Raw genomic sequence first — 9,016 nt, forward strand, 5'->3', positions numbered from 1 at the left:
TTTTCCTGCTTCGCAAAATGCTTCTTGCCTTTTCTTATCCTCGCCCCAAACTTCTGGGTGTATCCTGCAGATCTCAATTCAAAGAAGTCTTACCTGACTCCCAAGACAAAACTGATTCCACATCATATGTTCCCAAAGCCTACTTATGGCCTGTAATTACATTTGTGGGATCATTTGATTATTTGATTTCTAGATTATAAACCCTATGAGGGCACAGGCCATGTCTGTTTTTGGTTTACCACTGTATGTGCAGAACCTGTGTGCCCAGTTCATAGTAAACAAATATTTAAATGAATGAATTAACCTACTGGATCTAGAGTTCAAATCTTATGGCATTTTTCACTAACTCAAAACACAGTAGCTTGCTCCAGATAGTATTGGTTTAATAAGGTTCTGAGACTCTCAAGATCATTCTAGAATTGTGACAATAGGGTCTGATGTTAATATCAAGGATACTGGGATTAATATGGTATAATCAGAACCACTATAGAAGACTTTGGAATCTTGGTTTGAATCATGTGAGTTTTAGCAAATTATACACTACAAAAGTAAAGTGAATCCCTTAATACATTTTATTTTTTAAAAGAAAAAAAGAAGTATTTGGAATCGTTTATAATAAAATGTAACAATAAAAGTCTACTAACATAAATGAGGACAGAGAGCAAAGGGAAAGTAAAAAGGTATAAAAATATAATACCTAGAGTTGAAAATATAATATTCAGGCACTAAAAATTCATCCATGAATTTCTACATAGAAACCTAGAAAAACATAAATTTGGCTCAGTTTCCTAATGCCCAAGGGAAAGCAAAGCTATTAAAAGATTCACAGTCTCCATAAGATAAAAGAGGACCAAATGCTTGGGAAACATTTTTGCTTTTCCTATATATTGTGATGTCCAGAAAATGTTCTTAATGACAATTCTACAGTATTATACCATGCTGACTACAACGTGTGCGTTGGTCACTCAGCCATGTCTGATTCTTTGCGGCTGTTTCTTAAAACAGCTCTCAGTGTAGATTCAAAGCAAAATGCAAAAATGTAGGTCAGAAAGGGCCATGTCATGAGGGAGAGAGGTGTTGAGTCAATGTGGCCCAAGAAATCTCTTCAAGGATTTGTCCCCAGCCTGACAGAATTTAGAATGACTGGAGAATTTTTGGGTCTGTTCCCATCAGGCTGTTCTCCCTGAATATAATTTTCACGACTGAGCGACTGAACTGAACTGAACTGAAACTTTTGTTAATAATTCAACACCAGAAATTTCAAAGTTGTCTTTTCTGGGAAGAGCCTAAAGTGTAGGAGTTCTATGGCATAATCAAACATAATCAAACTAGAATTGATACCCTTTATGAAAGAAAAGCATCTAACCAGTATGTATACTAAATTGAGAGTGACTCAAGTTTTTCATGGAGGTGAACAGGAAAATTCAGGACAAACTTTTCCTCAGATTATTTTTTGGGGGGGTCCTTTTTTTTTTTTGGCCACAGAGTCCTACCCACTGGACTGCCAGGGAAATCCCTTGTGCAGGGTAGGGGGTGGGGACACACATTTTCACACACACACACACACAGCAGGCATACAGCATGAATTCCTAAGAGGAAAGAAAAGATTTTGACTACAAAGTAATGAATGCTTGGGACTTCCTTGGGGGTCCAGTGGTTAAGACTGAGCTTCCAATGCAGGGGGCACGGGTTCAGTCCCTTATGGGGGAATAAAGATCCCACATGCTGTGTGGGGTAGCCAAAAAACAAAGTAATAAACACTTGTGAGAATTCCATGGACAGAGGAGCCTGACAGGCTATAATCCATGGGATCACAAAGAGTCGGACACAACTGAGGGACTAACACAAAATATTCAGAACACACAGAAAGCCTTCCTACTGCTATCTTCTCACTGCCTCTGGCTACCCACTGGGGCTTCCCCAGTGGCTCAGCAGTAAAGAATCTGCCTGCAATGCAGGAGCTGCCAGAGACATAAGAGACTCGTGTTTGGTCCAAGGATAGGGAAGATCTCCTGGAAGAGGGCATGGCAACCCATTCCAGTATTCTTGCCTGGAGAAAGATTGGAGAGCTGCAGTCCATAGTTATTACGAAGAGTTGGATATGCTGAAGGGAGCACGCACGCACACTGGGTACCCATTAGGAATGGTTTCCTGTGTTTCCTTCCAGACCTTTATCTACATGCTACCTTAAGGAAATCCCTGAGGATAGGGGTCCCGATGCCCCTAACACTATTATGATTTTCTCTTTCATGGAGAACAGATGAGATGAACAGGCTGTATCCTTCAAATCCTTCCAAATTTGCAATAAAGGAGCATTTATGGAGCTCCATAAGTAACCTGCTTTACACTTCTTAATACAGAAAGTATTGCTTATTTTTTATGTGTTTCTACAAAGGACTCAGGAGAAGCCTGTCTGTCTCTCCAGGCCTCGAGAAAGGGGTCAAGTTGGCCATCACCATTGGTTCACAATTTGTGCTCTGAGGAAAGTACTAGAAGGTATCAGAACATCTTCCTGTTTTGGAATATTTGCTCTCCTGGTTTGGAAAATGTTTGGCAGAGGAAGACATCCTCTTTGCTGTTGACGTTCATTGCCTAGTGAGCAGACGCAACTCTGGAGCCCAAGCCCATTCAGATCATTGAGCAAGCTCACCTTCAGGCAGAAGTGCAGGGGTAGTGTGATGGTATCAGGACAACGCCTGACCAGACTGCAGTACAACATGCACACACACCTCCCACAATAAAACAAAACAAACCTATTTTATAACCCTCTCTTGCTATTCTCTGATTTTTGTCTGACTGTAATTCTTTTTTAAAAACTGAAAATAAGGCTCTAGTTAGAGAGATGGGCTTCCCGGGTGGCTCAGAGGTTAAAGCGTCTGCCTCCAATGCAGGAGACCTGGGTTCGATCCCTGGGTCGGGAAGATCCCCTGGAGAAGGAAACGGTAACCCACTCCAGTATTCTTGCCTGGAGAATCCCATGGACGGAGAAGCCTGGTAGGCTACAGTCCGCGGGGTCGCATAGAGTCGGACACGACTGAGCGACGGAACGGAACGGAGTTAGAGAGATAAGGAATCTCAAATTTTGACACACTCTCTATATGTGTATTTTTAAAGTAAATGAGATTATACCTACATGCATGTGTGCATGCTAAGTCGCTTCAGTTGTTGCCATTCTTTGCGAGCCTATGGATGGGCTGTAGCTTCTCTGTCCATGGGAGTCTCCAGGCAAGAATACTGGAGTTGGGTGCCATGCTTTCCTTCAGAGGATCTTCCTGACCAGTGGTCAAACCTGTGTCTCTTATGTCTCCTGCATTGACAGGCAAGTTCTTTATCACTAGCACCACCTGTGAAGTCCATATCACCTACATGCTGCTGCTGCTGCTGCTATGTCGCTTTAGTCGTGTCCGACTCTGTGCGACCCCATAGATGGCAGCCGACCAGGCTCCGCCGTCCCTGGGATTCTTCAGACAAGAACACTGGAGTGGGTTGCCATTTCCTTCTCCAATGTGTGAAAGTGAAAAGTGAAAGTGAAGTTGCTCAGTCGTGTCTGACTAGTAGCGACCCCATGGACTGCAGCCCACCAGGCTCCTCTGTCCATGTGATTTTCTAGGCAAGAGTACTGGAGTGGCTTGCCATTGCCTTCTCCCTATCACCTACATACTTCCACCTAAATGCATCCTACTCTCTACCAAGTTTTACATATATACCACAGGGCATAGTTGTAAACAGCCTTGTTATAAAATTGTTTAAAAACGTACCATCATATGAATGTACCATAATTTATTGAAACTGTGTTTATTAATAAATGTTTTACTTTGACTCCAACTTTCACCTGTTTAAATAATGCTGCAATGAATATCCTTATGCATAGTTTTCTGGAGTGAAGTTTCCTAAAAGTAAATTGCTGATCAAAAGATACATTCATTTTAAATCATGGTCAGTATTAAAATTTTCTCAAAAAATGTGGTAACAACTTACATTCTCACTATAGTATATTAAAATGTCTATTTCCTCATTAAGAGGAATTGAATATTATCCAGTTTTTGAAACTTTGTCAATCTGCTAAGCAAACAAAAGAGTATTCTTTTTGTTCTGATAATTATTTCCCTCACTAGAAGTGAATATTGTGAATTGTTTTATATGTTTACTAGCCATTTATATTTCTTCTTATATGAATTGCTTCAAAGGTAGTGTTAATTCTTTAGCGAAACTAGCACCTTAGGTGGCTACTCAAGAGAAAAAACTGTTCCCTTTGTCTTCTCTTTGGATAGCAATTGAGCTGTAGAAGGTATATCATCTTGGGTAACATAAATAAGGGTTGAGTGATGTAGCCAAGCAAGCCTCAAGTGTAGAGCAGAATTTGAACACCTTCAGGACCGTTCTTTCAGTCTTCACTGACCTCTGCACGTTGACTTTCCTGAGAATGAGCCCTTGACTTCCAAGGGCTCCTAAGTTTCCATCTCCCATCTTTATCACTCCCATTAGCCCAGTTCAGGTCAGGCACACATCTCTGTGACCAATGGGATATTCAGATGATTGGCAGACAGCCCTTACTGGAACCATACATAATACTTTGTAAGAGAAGAGGACACAATGGGATATTCAGATGATTGGCAGACAGCCCTTACTGGAACCATATATAATACTTTGTAAGAGAAGAGGACACAAGCATAGAGAACAAATTCATGGATACCAAGAGGGGAAAGGAGAATAACGAACTGGGAGACTGGGACTGACATATACACACTATTGATGATATATGTAAAACAGATAACTAATGAGAACCTACTGCGTAGCGCAGAGAACTCTACTCAATGCTCTCTTCCTCAAGGGGAAGGAAATCTAGAAAAGAGAGGTGTATGTATATGTATGGTGGATTCACTTTGCTGTACAGTAGAAATTAACAACATTGTAAAGCAATTATACTCCAATAAAAATTAATTTAAATCTTATTTAATTTAAAATTAATTTAAACCTTATTTAAAAAATAAGAGAAAAGGAGTTGTCTTCAAAAAAGAAGAGGATATGGCAAAGACCGATTAAATGTCTCTTAATATCATTATTCTCCCTTTTCCTCTTTTATCTGTGCACATTGTGGCTCAGAAGTTTCCTAGTTTTCCTTGCCTGCACGTGCTCATATGACAAAGTTCTAACCAATAGCAATAGTAAGCAGAAGAGTGTATACACAGCTTCTAAGAAGTATCCTAAAAGGAGGGGCATGTTTCCTTTCTCCTTCCTACTACCTGGAAGAGAAATGTTTTGGCTGGACCTGGAGCAGCTAGGATCAGAAAATGGAAGCGATAGCAACAAATTTAGGAGGAATCTGTGTCCCTGATCATCATGGAGACACGCCAGCCCTGAAATGCCTAGATTTAGAAAAGAAAAATAAATTTCTAGCTTTTTTAGCTACTAGCTTTTAAAATTTGCTGTCACTTGCAGCCAAAACTAACCCTAACTGATGCAAAAGGTAATATTATACTAGAAGGAAAAGCTACTGGGTTAAAAAGAAATGAATGTTTACTGCAAATATTTGGTTAATATATATTTTTAAATCACTCATTAGTTATCTACAAGACTAACTTCCTTCCCTCAAGTCTTTGCTAAACTATCATTTTATTACAATTTTTAAATGTTTATTAAAGTATAATTTTAAAAACCTTTTATTTATGTGTGCATTTATTTTTGGCTGTGCTTGCTCTTCATTGCTCACATGGGCTTTTCTCTAGTTGCAGTGCACAGGCTTCTTGTTGCAGTGGCTTCCCTTGCTGCGGAGTACAAGCTCTAGGGTGCGCGCTCAGCAGTTGCAGTGTACGGGCTCAGTAGCTCCACTAAACAACATGGGCTTAGTTGCTCCACATCATATGGAATCTTTCTGGACCTGGATGGAACACATGTCCCCTGCATTGGCAAGTGAATTCTTTACCACTGAGCCACTAGGGAAGCCCTGAAGTGTAATTGTGTACAGTAAGCTGCATATATTTAAAGTATACAATTTGGTAAGTTTTGGTATATATATATGTACACACACACCTGTGAAACAATCACCATAATCAAGGTAGGAAACATATTCGTCACCCTCACAAGTTTTCGTGTATCCCCGTACCCTCTCCTTAGTCACTCTCTACCCAGCTAAACATGGAACCATTTTCTGTCGCTATGATTTGTTTGAGTTTTATATAAATGGAACAATACAGTATGCACTTTTATTAGGGGATCTCAATTCTTCCAATCAGCATTATTATGTTGAGATATATTTGTGCTATTGTGTGTATCAATAGTTTACTGACTAAAAGGAAATAAACACAGATAAAGAGAACAAATTAGTGGCTGCTAGTGGGGAAAAGGAAGAGGGGAGAGGTATGTAGAGGTGGAAGATTAAGAGGTATAAACTATCATGCATAAAATAAGCTACAAGGATATATTGTTCAACACAGGGAAGGTAGCCATTATTTTATAGCAATTATAAAGGGAACATAACCTTTAAAAATGTGACTCTCTATATTGTACACTTATATAATGTTGTTCATCAACCATTCTTCAATGGGAAATTTTTTAAAATACCATTGTTGGAACCCTAAGGACATAGCACTCCTGAAGCAGATCAGAATGCTCCAGGTTGATAAGAAGCCTTTCTGGATTCCAAGTTGCCCCCAAAGGATACAGTGGTTTGCACATTAAAAGGGTCATCTGTAACTCTAAGCCACTCGGGGCTATTTGTTAATTACTGCTGGGGTAATTTATGAAAATTGACATTTGATGACTTGAACAAATAAAGATATTCACAAATGCCTGATGTACTCTACTCGTGCATAAAAATAAATCATTATTTTTTTTATTCTGAGTAGCATGCTGTTGTATGGCTATATCATAATTTGTTTATCTATTCACCCATCAGTAGACATTTGAGTTGCTTCTAGTTTTAAACTATTACAATTAAATCTGCTATGAACATTCATGTACAAGCACTTGTATGTATATATGCTTATGTACATGTACATAAGCATACGCTTACTTTCCTTCTAAGGAAATGCTAGAGTTGATTAGATCATGGGATAGGTGTATATTTAACTTTTTAAAAGATTTCCAACCTAGTTGATATCATTTTAAATTCTTACCAGCAGTGTATGAAATTCCAGTTTCTCCATATCCTTGCCAAAACTTTATATTATCTGTTTTTTATTATGGTGCCTGCAGAGCAGTGTCTCACTGTGGTTTAACTTTGCATTTCCTTAGGGACTAATCATGAGCATATTTTCATGTGCTTATTTGCCATCCATATATCTTGTTTGGTGAAGATATTCAAACTTTTTGCCAATATCTTATAATAACCTATAATGAAAAGAACCTGAAAAAGAAAATACATATATACACATATACACACATACATGTATATATACACTGTGCTTAGTTGCTCGGTTGTGTCCGACTCTTTGCAACCCTATGCACTGTAGCCAGCCAGACTCCTCTATCCACGGGGATTCTCCAGGTAAGAACAGAGGAGTGGGTTGCCATGCCCTCCTCTAGGGGATCTTCCCAACCCAGGGATCGAACCCAGGTCTCCCTCATTGCAGGCAGATTCTTTACCAGCTGAGCCACCAGGGAAGCCCATATATATTTATATATATATAAAACACACGTACATATTCATATATATACATGTATATATTCATATATATACTCATATGTATATATATTTGAATCACTTTGTTATACACCAGAAACTAACACAACATTGTGAATCAACTATACTTTGATTTAAAAAAAAAGAAAAAGAAAGAGAAATAAAGGCTGGCTCACACTTGCTGTCCCTGTGACTATATATGCAGGAAGTCAGCCATGGTGGGAGGTTGGAGGGGTTTGAGGTGCACAAGCTTTAGGAGTACCCATGGGCCAATTGGAGAGCGATTATCAGATGAGTTATTCCAAGTGACTCATGGGGCAGATTTCCTGATGAAGTCCATAAAGTGGTTAGTAGGATCCATGCTCCTGTGAGGAGTTCTGAGAGGTGGCTGTTTTGACCTACCTTTCCCAATCCTTCAGTCATGAAGATCACCTCAGTATTCTGGGTGAGTAAAAAAAGAGTTGGCCTCATGGGCAGCGTTGTGCACTATTGGGGAAGCTGTGGGTTCACTCACATTCTCTCATTTTCTCCTGAGCTCTTCATTTTTGTATCTTGTAGTTATCTCACAAAATTTTTCTTGCTTTTTATCTCCATGAGCAGGATAACCAGATTTATTTTTGAATCAAAATCTATTAACTCCAATATCAAGCTTCTGTGAGTTTGTTTCTGTTGCTCACTATTTCACAGGTTTTAGTTTTGTTGCCATATATCCTTGTTTGCCTGCATATTTTTTAGTGTGTGCCAGAATACTGTAATGAAAAATCATTCATAGAAAAATAAAAAGTTTCGCACCTAGGATGATCTTTCTTCAAAGAGAATTTTCCCTTGTTTCTGTCAGATAACTGGGTACAAATGGTCCAGGTTCACTTTAATCCAGTTTAAAAATAGTGTTTTTCTGAGTTACTTGTATGACACAAAGCTAAGCTGCCATCCATGTGAGAACTGGTTTACTTTTGGTCCTTCTTTACTTCTAGGGTTCAGGTTTTTGGGATCAACCCAAAGTGTGGACTGATAGCTTCTGGCCCCAAATAGCCATGGAAATAACTGCTTAACCTCTCAACTACCTTTCTGCATGCACAAATATTTTGATACAAAAATCCACAGAAGATTGGCTCACTTCTGTTTTCCCCAGAAGTTTGCCTCACCTCTGAATTTCTATCTTTTTCTCATCTTGGCCAGATTCTTCATTGTCTTGGTAGCTCTTTAATGCCTTCAAGTAGGTTTTTAAAAATATACATTTTTGTCTCACTGTTTTTGTTATCATTAGTCTTTGGGTTTAATTAAATAACCAAATTACCAGAAGTGAAACACAAGTGTTTCTATATAATAAAAGAGGAGCATCAATGCTCAAAATTTAAAAATGAATTATTATTTAAAAAAAGGAAATTTTGAATG

The sequence above is a fragment of the Moschus berezovskii genome, chromosome 4 (assembly GCF_049115385.1).
Source record: "Moschus berezovskii isolate FMDL1 chromosome 4, NW_MosBer_1.0, whole genome shotgun sequence".
Classification (NCBI taxonomy): Eukaryota; Metazoa; Chordata; class Mammalia; order Artiodactyla; family Moschidae; genus Moschus; species Moschus berezovskii.